Source organism: Mastomys coucha, unplaced genomic scaffold, assembly GCF_008632895.1.
Source record: "Mastomys coucha isolate ucsf_1 unplaced genomic scaffold, UCSF_Mcou_1 pScaffold15, whole genome shotgun sequence".
NCBI classification, from domain to species: domain Eukaryota; kingdom Metazoa; phylum Chordata; class Mammalia; order Rodentia; family Muridae; genus Mastomys; species Mastomys coucha.
This window is the reverse complement of record NW_022196897.1, coordinates 84,004,062-84,016,674: the sequence shown is the minus strand read 5'-3', so window position 1 is coordinate 84,016,674 and position 12,613 is coordinate 84,004,062. Positions and strand designations below refer to the sequence as shown.

The window sequence follows — 12,613 nt, the reverse complement described above, 5'->3', positions numbered from 1 at the left end:
CTACTTGATAAAACGGCTAAACAGTAACAAGAGAATACACAAACACATAATGTGCCATCTCTACTGATTTTAACTCTTTGGTTTAATCTACAGCAAGGAGCTAAGCTGATTTTTCAGAGTTTACAATCATATGTCCATGAATAGTAGGACAAAAACAACAAGAAATTGGCTGAATTGAGATTATCAGTTGATTTCCAAATTGGATTCAGATTTTCTGGAAAAGAGTAGTTTTGGCTTTTGATAAAAGAACACAAATCTTTGCATTACTATTTCTTTTTTTTATTGGTTATTATATGTATTTACATTTCAAATGTTATCTCCTTTCCCAGTTTCCTCTCTGGAAACCTCCTATCCCAACCCCACCCCTGCTTCTATGAAGGTGCTCCCCTCCCTCCCACCCACTCCCACATTACCATCCTGGCATTCCCCTACACTGGGGAATTGAGCCTTCACAGGAACAAGGGGCTTGTCCTCCTAATGTGCCAGAAAATGGCATGTCTGGCACATATGCAGCTTGAGACATAGGTCTCTCCATGTCTCTTTTTGGTTGGTGGTTTAGTCCCTATGGGGCTTAGGGTGGTCTGGTTTGTTGGTATTATTGTTTTTCTTATGGGATAACAAAACCATTCAGCTCATTAAGTCCTTTCTCTTATTCCTCCAATGACTGGCTGCAAGCATCTGCATCAGGCTGTGGTAGAGCCTCTCAGGAGACAGCTATATAAGGCTCCTGTCAGCAAGCATCCACAATAGGGTCTAGGTTTGGTGTCTGTATATGGGATGGATCCCCAGGTGGGACAGTCTCTGGATGGACTTTCCTTCAGTCTCTAATCCACACATTGTCTCCATATTTCATCCCTTGAGAATTTTGTTCCATGTTCTAGGAAGGAAGAAGCACCCACAGTTTGGTCTTCCTTCTTGAACTTCATGTGATCTGTGAATTGCATCTTGGATATTCCAAGATTTTGGTCGAATATGTGAGTGAGTGCATACGATGTGTGTTCTTTCATGACTGGGTTACCTTAGTCAAGATGGTATTTTCTATTTCAATCCATTTGCCTAAGAATTTCATGAAGTCATTGTTTTTACTATCTATGTAGTACTCCATTGTGTAAATGTACATGTTCTTTATCCATTCCTCTGTTGAGGGACATCTGAGTTGTTTCCAGCTTCTGGGCTATTATAAATAAAACAGTGTAACATGTGCCATTGTGGCATGGTGGAGCATCTATTGGATATATCCCCAGGAATGGTATAGCTGGATCCTCAGGTAGAACTATTTCCAAATGTCTGAGGATCCACCAAACTGATTTCAAAAATTGCTGTAACAGCTTGCAATCCCACCAGCAATAGAGGAGTGTTTCTCTTTCTCCATATCCTTGCCAGCATCTGCTGGCTCCTGATTTTTTGTTCTTAGCCATCCTGATTGGTGTGCAGTAGAATCTCAGTGTTGTTGTGATTTACATTTTCCTGATGATTAAAGATGTTGAACATTTCCTTAGTGCTTCTCAGGCATTCAATATTCCTCAGCTTAGAATTTTTTGTTTAGCTCTGTACTCCATTTTTAGTTGGATTCTTTGGTTCTTCGGTATCTAAAGATCTTGAGTTCTTTGTCTATTTTGGATATTAGCTCTCTAGTGGATATACTGCTAGTAAAGATCTTTTCGCAATCTGTGGGTTACCCTTTTGTCCTATTGACAATGTTATTTGCCTTACAGGAGCTTTTAAATTTTATGAGGTCACATTTGTTGATTGTTGATCTTAGAGCATGAACCATTAGTGTTCTCTTCAGAATATTTACTCTTGTGTCTATGTGATCGAGGTTCTTTTCCACTTTCTGTATTAGATTTAGCATATCTTGTTTTATGTGGAGGTCCTTGATCCACTTGGACTTGAGCTTTGTACAAGGAAATAAGAATGGATCAGTTTATACTCTTCTACATGATGACTAGTAGTTGAACCAGCACCATTTGTGGAAAACTGTATCTTTTTTTCACTGGATGGCTTTAGCTCTTTTGTCAAAGATCAAGTGATGATATATGTGTGCGTCATTTCTGGGTCTTCAAATCTATTCTATTTATCTACCTACTGTCTCTATTCCAATACCATACAGTTTTTTTTTATCACTATTGCTCTGTAATACAGCTTGAGGTCAGGGATGGTGATTCCCCTAGAAGTTCTTTTATTGTTGAGAAGAGTTTTCTCTATCCTGGGAATTTTGTTATTCCAGATGAATTTGCAAATTGCTTTTTCTAACTCTATGGATGATTGAGTCTGAATTTTGATGGGGATTGCATTGAATCTGTAGATTGCTTTTGGCAAAATAGCCATTTTTACTACATTTATCTTGCCAATCCATGAGCATGGGAAATCTTTCCATCTTCTGATTTTTTTTTTATTTCTTTTTTCAGAGAAGTGAAGTTCTCTTCATACAGATCTTTCACCTTGCTTAGTTAGAGTCACACAGAGGGTTTTTTTTTATATTATTTGTGACTATTATAAAGGGTGTTGTTTCCCTAATTTCTTTCTCAGCCTGTTTATCCTTTGAGTAGAGGAAGGCTGCTGAATTGTTTGAATTAATTTTATATCTAGCCACTTTGTTGAAATTTTTTCAGGTCACCACAGACTAACACTGTTCTTCAATAACAACAGAAACCCACATACGTATGGAAACTGAAAAAATCTCTATTCAGTCATAACTTGGACAAGGAAGAAATTAAAGAATTTTTTTAGAATTTAATGAAAATGAAAGCACAGCATACTAAAACTTCTCTGACACAATGAAAGCAGTGCTAAGAGGAAAACTCATAGCACTAAGTGCCTCCATAAAGAAACTGTAGAGAGTATACACTAGCAGCTTGACAGAACACATGAAAGCTCTAGAACAAAAAGAAACAAATATACCCAAGAGGAGTAGATGGCAGGAAATAATCAAACTCATGTTTGAAATCAACCAAGTAGAAACATAAAGAACTATATAAAGAATCAACAAATCCAGGAGCTGGTTCTTTGAGAAAATCAAGAAGATATATAAACCCTTAGCCATACTAACCAGAGTTTGCAGAGACAGTATCTAGATTAACAAAATCAGAGATGAAAAGGGAGACCTAACAACAGAAACTGAGGAAATTAAAAAAATCATCAGGTCCTACTACAAAACCCTGTACTCAACTAAACTGGAAAACCTAGGTGAATTGGTATTTCTTTAAAATAGGTGAAAATGTGGGGTGCAAATTTAAACATCAGAATAGTAAATATGTGTAAGGGTTCTCTGATATTTGAGAAAAAAACAAAGAAACATTTTTTACTGTACTACGTCACATAATATGTATAAGATGTCTCACTAGAATTATGACTAAATTTAAAATTAACCATTGAATTACAAGAACAATTTGAACTGATTGTTAATACCAAAGTAAAAGAAAATATTGGTCTATGACTTTCCTGGTACCTGTCTTGATTTAATTTAAAGGAAAGATCATTGCAAACTCACTCTTCTGAAAGAATATGGATTTGGTTTTAGAAAGCATTGCTTATGTAGCCTTGGATTAGCTCGAACACATAATAATCCCATTTCAGCCTCTTAAACCCTAGGATATAGATGTATGCCAACACACCCAGCTCAAAGCAGGACATTCCTACTACACAAATATACTTTTGAAAAACCTCTGAAAATATTTGTAAATATACTTTAAAGAGAAAATAGAAAAATTGGAGCTATTAATGTGTACATCAATAATTAATTTATGGACCCTAAGCATACTGCAGAGAGATTGTGATTAAAAACTGCATGGTATTGGTACAGTGATAGGCAGGTGGATCAATGGGAAGTCTTATACATATTATGTGATGTAGTAGAGTAAAAATTGTGGAATTGAAGATCCAGAAATGAAACTTCACACCTATGGTCACTTGATCTTTGACAAAGGAGCTAAAACCATCCAGTGGAAAAAAGACAGCATTTTCAACAGATGGTGCTGGCTCAACTGGCGGTTACCATGTAGAAGAATGCAAATCAAACTATTCCTATCTCCTTGTACAAAGCTCAAGTCCAAGTGGATCAAAGACTTCCACATAAAAGCAGATACACTGAAACTAATAGAAAAGAAAGTGGGAAAGAGCCTGAGCACATGGGCACACCGGGAAAATTTCCTGAACAGAACACCAATGGCTTATGCTCCAAGATCAAGAATTGACAAATGGGATCTCATAAAATTACAAAGCAAAGTAAGGCAAAGGACTCTGTCAATAAGACAAAACAGCAACCAACAGATTGGGAAAAGACCTTTACCAGTCCTACATCTGATAGACGGATAATATTTAATATATACAAAGAACTCAAGAGCTTAGACTCCACAGAACCAAATAACCCTATTATAAATGGGGTACAGAGCTAAACAAAGAATTCTCAATTGAGGAATACCGAATAGCTGAAAAGCACATAAAGAAATGTTCAACATCATTAGTCATCAGGGAAATGCAAATCAAAACAACCCTGAGATTCCACCTCACACCAGTCAGAATGCCTAAGATGAAAACCTCAGGTGACAGCAGATGCTGGTGAGGTTGTTGAGAAGGAGGAATACTCCTTCATTGCTGGTGGGATTGCAAGCTAGTACAACACTCTGTAAATCAGTTTGGTGGTTCCCTCAGGAAATTGGACATAGTACTACCAGAGGACCCAGCTATACCACTCCTGGGCATATACCCAGAAGATGCTCCAACATGAAATAATGACACATGCTCTGCTATGTTCATAGCAGCCTTATTTATAATAGCCGGAAACTGGAAACAACCCAGATGTTCCTCAACAGAGGAAGGGATACAGAAAATGTGGAACATCTACACAATGGAGTACTACTCAGCTATTAAAAACAATGAATTGAATGAATTGAAATTTTTAGGGAAGTGGATGGATCTGGAAAATATCATCCTGAGTGAGGTAACCCAATCACAAAAGCACACATATGGTATGTACTCTCTGATAAGTGGTTATTAGCCCAGAAGATCAGAATACCCAAAGTACAATCCACAAACCACAAGAAACCCAAGAAGAAGGAAGACCAAAGTGTGGATCCTTTGTTCCTTTTTAAAAGGGGGAACAAAATACTCCTGGAAGGAGTTGCAGAGACAAACTATGGAGCAGAGACTGAAGGAAGGACAATCCAGAGACTGCCTTACTTGGGAATCCTTCCCATATTCAATCATCAAATTCAGACCGTATTGTGGATGCCAGCAAGTGCTGGATGACAGGAGCCTGATATAGCTGTCTCCTGAGAGTCTCTGACAGTACCTGACTAATACAGAAATAGAGGCTCAGAGCCATCCATTGGACTGAGCACAGGGTCCCCAATGAAGGAGCTAGAGAAAGGACCTAAGGAGCTGAAGGTTTTATAGCCCCTTAGGAAGAACAATATGAACTAATTAGTACCCTCAGAGCTCCCAGGGACTAAGCCACTAACCAAAGAGTACACATGGTGGGATTAATGCCTCCAGCAACATATGTATAACAGAGGATAGCCTAGTTGGTTATCAGTGGGAGGAGGGGTCCTGGGTCCTGTGAAGGTTCTATGCCACAATGTATGGGAATGCCAGGGCCAGGAAGCAGGAGAGGCTGGGTTGGTGAGCAGGGGGAGGTAGGAGGGAATAGGTGTTTTTATTTATTTTATTTTATTTTTATTTTTTTCACTTTGCAGTCTGGGTCCTTTATTTCTTTTTTGTACAGTAGGCCATGAATTCGTATGGAATGGGCTCCAACAGCTCAGGCTCTTTATCGTTGGTCCTCACAAAGTGAGCTTCTCTGGGTGGTACAGGCTGGCGCTTCAGCTGAACCCAGGTGCCCTTCTCTTTGGCTTCCTTTTTCTTCTGACTGTTCTCCTTCACCCACTTCAGGAAGCTGTCTCGGCTCTTTGAGTGCTTGATGTTCTCAATCAGCACATTGATCCTCTGGCCAGAATCTTGCCATTAACTTGCTTGTTTACAATGATGCCCATGGCATGCTGGGTGACATTGTAGACTCTTCCGGTTTTGCCATGGTAACACTTATGGGGCATTCCTTTTTGAACAGTGCCCATTCCCTTGAAGTCTACAATATCACCCTTCTTGTAGGTCCTCATGTATATGGCCAAAGGAATAACTCCATGTTTCCTAAAATGCCTAGAGAACATATACTGGGTGCCTCTCCTCTTTCCCTTTGTGTTAGTCATTTTGGTGAGTTATTTTTCTTTTTCTTTTTTTCTTTTTTTCAGAGGTGAAACCGGGAAAAGAGATATCATATGACATGCAAATTAAGAAAATATCTAAAAAAAAAAAAAGACATAACAATCATAGTACAAACAAGGTACCAAAACTTGAGTGCAGCATAACTGTTAAATGGATGTTGGCTCCAAGTATTTTTTGCTGTATTGATTACTGCTGAATCCTAGCACCTATTTATATAACACACTAGAAAAATGATAAATGCCAAATGAATGACTGATCTAATGGATCCACGATTACATAAAAGAAGATTTTCATTTTTATGTCCTCTGGTTTTAAATGTTTACCAGCACAATCGATAGCCTAAATATGTTCTTGTAAAATATATTTTCATTCCCATGTTTGAATCATTTAATGAGAGTTTAAATTTTGTGCATCCTTAAGTCTCTTTAAAATAAATTATGCAAATTAAAAAATAATTAATTTACAGTGAAATCTATCATCTTATGAAACTTATACATATTTCTTTTTTCATTCAGCACAAACTGATAATCCCATCTGAAGGGAAAACAAGTAGGCCATCAAAGCAGGTTCTTCTTCTCTGTCAGCTACAGAGTTCCAGGGTCACTTCAAGATCTTCAGCAGACTCTGTGTTATGGCCTTTTCTTATTCTCCTCCTCCATTCTTAGGTCAAAGATAACCTTCTACCATCTGTACCACCAAAATATGTTAGGTATAGGGGAATTAGGCAGGGGAAAGTAGAACAGATAGTAATGGTGTATATGGGGCATGAACAAGAGGATCAAGTGGTGAGAGGAAAGGAATACAGAAACCAGGGAGGAAATATGGAGAGAAATAGCTCAAATTAACCACCATTTGAAAGATAGTGTGGAAATCAACCACAGAAGATGTTTCCTAAAGTATACACAAATATTAAGGAGATCTAATTGGAATCCATAAAAAGGAAGTCTCCACAAATTGTCTCCCCTCAAGACTTATGGAATTCCATCAAAGAGGAGCCAGAAAGAATACAAGATCCTGGAAGGATGAAAAAAGTCTAACTCAACATTATATGACACATATATGAATTCACAGTGACTAGGCAGCATCCACTAGGCCTGCAGCTGTCTGTACCAGGTGCGGTCATAAACATGAAAGGAAACGCATGCCCACATCCATTTCTCATATAACCCTTGCAAATAAAAAAAAAAATGTTTTTCCAAAGGAACATTTCTAAGGAAAGAAACTACTGCCAAGGGTAGACTTGGTGCTCAGCCACATATGAACAACAACAAACCAACTCCATAGCATGTTTGGAGGTTCTTTGTGTCATATGTCAAATTAGAGGTTTTTCTTTTAAATTTTAAATTTTATCTTATTTTTTCTATTTGTATATTTTTCTATTTTATTTTTTCTTCTGTGTTTTTATTTCTCATTATGGTTTCCAGTTCAGTATTTGGATGACATTCCTGAATATGTGAATAAGTGAGTCTGTTTCTTATGCCTTGTCTTAGACTCTTTCCCTCTGTTTGTTACTTTTGTCCTATCATGATGTATTAGGTTTTGTTTTATCAGTATAGTATAGTATAGTATAGTATAGTATAGTATAGTATAGTATTACCTTAGAAGCCCATGCATTTCTTTAATGAGGGATACAAACAGGATGATCCTGAAAACGAAGGGAGATGAGACTAATGGGAGGAGTATAGAGAGGAAAATGAAGTCAAAACATATCATGTGAAACAAAAATCTATTTTCAATACCGGAAAAATATTTAAATCCCCCCAAAATAATATACCTTTCTTTTGTACCTCAAACCAAAATCTAATTATATGTTTATGAATTCAGTCTACATTAATTACTTTGCTCATTGTAAACCCAGTAAGCTTTAAACTTCACAGATATGTGTGTGTTCCGGGTGATGCTTGTATCTTGAACTTGTATGCCTAATTTCTTATGATGATATTTGATGTAGTTTTAAGCAAATAATAAAATTACAAAAAACATGTAATATGAAGATATTTTATAATTATTCCTTCACAGTTTAGTCAGTGTTGTAACATCTAATTATATACAATGTAAAAATAAAATTCTAAAATTTGGTTTAGTTTTTTCATCCAGTTTTCAGCAAAAGACTCAAGTCTTTTTTATTTAATGTGTTAATGGTATTGTGATAACTTTCTTAAACACTTGTAGCAATGAAATTATTTGTCAATATTATGTCTTTGCAACTTCTCCTTAATTGGTCTAACTTTAATGCATGGTTTTTTCTCTATTAAAGCAACAAGATCAGAAACACAAGATAAACCAAATGTCACTCCAGCTGTCAGTACTCATGACAACTTTATCCCAATATCAAGACATCACTTAGTGGATTCACAGGCCATTAATTATGCTGTGGCCTGAAGAATGTGGTACCAAACTGCTAATTGAAGATTTTAATATAGAGAAAAGAACACAGAATGCATATGAACTAGAGATCTTTGAAAACAGTTCATTATCCCAACACCTAATTTTTTTTTTTTTTTTTTTTTTTGGTTTTTCGGTTCCCCTAATTTTTATTAGAAGGAAATAAGGATTTGAAATACATTTTTGATATTTTGTCTCAACTTTCTCAACCTTATATATATCCATAAAGAAACATGGGTATCTTTCTGCATACTCCCCAATAACAATTTATATAAATGGAAATGTATTTTGGTTGAAATGATTAAATTCTGAGAATTCTTCAGAGAATTTATTCTTGAATCCTGCCTTCACATTTAGAGAAACACTGATTTTTTTTTTATAATATTTCAGGACAAAGTGACATTTATTCCTACTCAAGGTCACAAATGAGCACAAAAAAATGACTACAACATCAAATCATAACCATATAAATATACATGTGGAGATAAATAAACTGAATTCCTTTTCTCTGTGACAGGATTGCGTAGTTTGCAACTGAAACGCATGGAAAGTCTAAGAATACTACAGTAGAATCTCTTTTCCTAATGATCATCTTACTTGTTTATGAGATTCTCTCTGCATTTCATGAAGATGGTGCCCAAGTTTGCTTAGGAAAAAAATCCCCATGAATAATATCTTGACACTTGATCTTCAATACATTATGCTGTGGTAACCAAATCTTCTTGGCATTGCAGCTTTCTCTGTTTTAAAGGAAAATTAGCACATTACAAAGACCAACCTTTCACATATTTATCATCAATGTTTATTCATCAACACATTATAGACATAAATGACTGTTATCATGCTTTAGAACTCACTATTCTTTTGACCATCAATTGATACAGATTTATGGAAATACTATGCTATATTCCTCACTAAGTGTGTTCATTTGTATCATTATTATAATGTCCATCATTAGTAACAAACTGAGGTTTGAGAAAAAGAAATTTAATGTCCAGTCAGCCACTTTCTAACCAAGTATCAGGTCCCTCTTTCTTTCTTTCTTTCTTTCTTTCTTTCTTTCTTTCTTTCTTTCTTTCTTTCTTTCTTTCTCTTTCTTTTTTTTAAAAAATCCCTACTTTCATACATTTCCAATGGAAAAGAGTTTGGAGATCTTCTAGGTTACATGACACTGGCTTGAAATACTGCATGGTCCAGGTCTCCTACAATAGACTCAAGGGTATGGTGAACTTTGTTCATAGGTTACAGCTAGGGCAATTCTGACATATACAATGAGTGGTACTCAAATTTGATTCTGCTTCTTGATGTATTTTTACCTTGATGCAAGGTTTTCCAATTGAATGAAATGGTCTAAATTTGGTGGTAAATAAAATTATAGATACATCTATGTAAAATATAATGGTTTCTTCCTTTGGAAAATCATTTTGTGCACTGGTGAGATGGCTGAGCTGGTAAAAGAACTTGATGTACAACTTTGATAACCTGAGTTTGATTCCTAAAACACTCGTTATGAAAGGAGTGTATTGTCCCTTACATATTGTACTTTAACTCCAACTTGTGCAAGTGGCACACTCACAGAATAGTGATAGTAATAAATAAATTCAAAAGCAAATAGTAAAATTAAGGATTGTGTTTTATTAGGCAAGCAAATAGAAAAATACTCAGATTTCTTCTGGAGAAAAGAAATGCATTAAACATCTGTTTTGTGTCTAAAGTCAAAATAGTAGTATATGTGTCTACTGTTATCTAGATGACATTTGAGGAAAGTATCACTGACCTTCAATGTGAATAAATTGTTCAATAAAACCATGAGGGAAATCCTGCATATGCAAAAACTCTTTAGCATACTGGCAGACACGCAGTCATTTATTTGAGTTTTCCTGAAACAAACATGAACAGTTACAGTAAATAGTCCATCACTGATTATAAAAGTGCCATCAAATGCATTGTCAGTGTGGAATTCTTCAGTCCTGAGGAGTGCTGGAATAAGAGAAAAAAATTACAAAGCACCAGATCATGAATGTAGGTTGTGAGAGTGAGCAATCAGAAATTCCCCTAAAAATTCAGGAAATTTTCCAAGTCTCAGCAGAGAAAACTCTTTAGAAGTATATTTTGATTGAGCATGGTCCATTGAATATCTTATGTCTGTAAGGATGTGGCATCTGTCAGTAATGAATCTGATATCTTATGGCTTAGGCAGGAAATAAGATAGGGTTTATAAGGGAGGCAGAAAGGATTCTGGGACAATGACAGGAATGGGAGTTTTGACCAGGAAGATTTGACAATATTGAGGCATGGTATCTGAGCACTGGTAACTAGCCATGTGGCAGAATGTAGATTGGAATACATGAGCTATTTAAGTTATGATCTAGTTAGAGAAGACCCTAGTTATATGGGGCTGAGAGGAAGAACCAGATATAACTTCTACAAGTGGTAAACCAACGAGAAGTAAGAACTTTCTTAGAACCCAGTTTAGATTACAAGATCCTTGGAAAAAGCAGAAGAAAGTCAGGCTAACTGAACAAGAGGCTGTTCTCTGAAAAAACAAACAAACAAAAAAAGAAGGAGAGCAAAGCAAAGCTTCCCTAAACAACATATGGCAAGCTGCTGGGCAGGAGGCTTATCAGTCAAGAAACAGCAATGAGCAGAGAGATGGTATGGAAGGTAACTTTTTTAAAAAGCCCATACTTAATTTAAAAACGGAACACAAAAATTGGAGCTACTCCCAAGGCAGAGAACAGAAGTACCAAAGATTTTCGGACCCTGGCATCTGTGACTTTCTGGAAGCTACCCCCACCCCCAGCTCTCCATCTCCCACTGCTACACCCCTCCTTTCAAATTCATGACGCTCTGTACTTCTCCCCCATCTCCTTCTGTCTCTAATTCAAACCCCTTTTCCCTCCCCCTCATCTTTCCCTCCAAGATCCCTCTCTCCCTCTACCTCCTGAGATTATTTTCTTCCCCCTTCTAAGTAGGAAAGAGAATATATGTATATTTATTCACATAAAATATTTTTATAAATTCAATTTGAAATATGTTATTTTTATTCTGTTACCTAAAAGCACTTCCTTGTAGGAAAGATATATTCTGTATGTCAATTAAGGGCCAAAGTTAGGGTTGGGGAAAAGTTGTTTGCTTTCATCTTCCCAGGAGAAGAAAAAATATCTAACTAAGGAATCTAGAGACCATGAGACCAGAGGAATTTAAAAAAAAATGATGTATATTAAAAGAAGTTATTCTTAGGAAAGGAATTTAAATAAAATTAATTATAGGCAATGATATTAAATTAAGACAGAAAAAGGAAGAATAAATAAATTCACTGGTAGTAATCTCTAAAGATGGGAGAAAGAGATAAAAATTGTTATAAATGTTTTCAAGGGCAAATAGATACTAAATAAAGAACCTCATGCCTTTGATCCCAATACTTGGAAGAGTAAGACAGAGACAGATAGGTTGCTTGTAAGTTTAAGGCCTACTGGATCTGGAGGCCTACTGGAGAGCAATTTGAGGGTAGCCCATGCTACCTAGAGAAACTCAGTCTCAATAAATAGTGATACATATATATCATTATAGTGGAAAATATTTGGAATAAAACGCCATAACTCTTATTTTGATTTATCAAAATGAATATGGTTACGTGTTCAATTGTAAGGATGCTGTTATACATTCTCTTTGAGAGAAGACAAAATGGAGTAGACTGGGATGCAAAGGGACTGATAGATTGAATCAGTCTATACTTTTGATGATTTCAAAGTACTGGACAACAGTTTACTATATATGTTAGGCTATGCTTTGTGTTTGTGTTAATGGGATAGAAGAAAAAGCTTTGGATTCTATCCATAGGAATAAGGATCACATTAAGTAGAGGGAAAACTTCTGTCAATCTTAGCTATGGAAAGGAAGAAGAAAATCAAAAGATACAAACAAACAGTCTATACACTTGCTGATCTCTCAAGTGGACAATTGTGGACAGCTCTGAAATTGGGTCATAAAAATTTCTCTAGCCAAA

General features: G+C 36.1%; 1 pseudogene; it reads right to left on the bottom strand.

Moving 5' to 3' along the window:
* Positions 1-5,703: 5,703 nt before the first annotated feature.
* LOC116091742 lies at positions 5,704-6,203 on the bottom strand (annotated as a pseudogene).
* Positions 6,204-12,613: the final 6,410 nt, after the last annotated feature.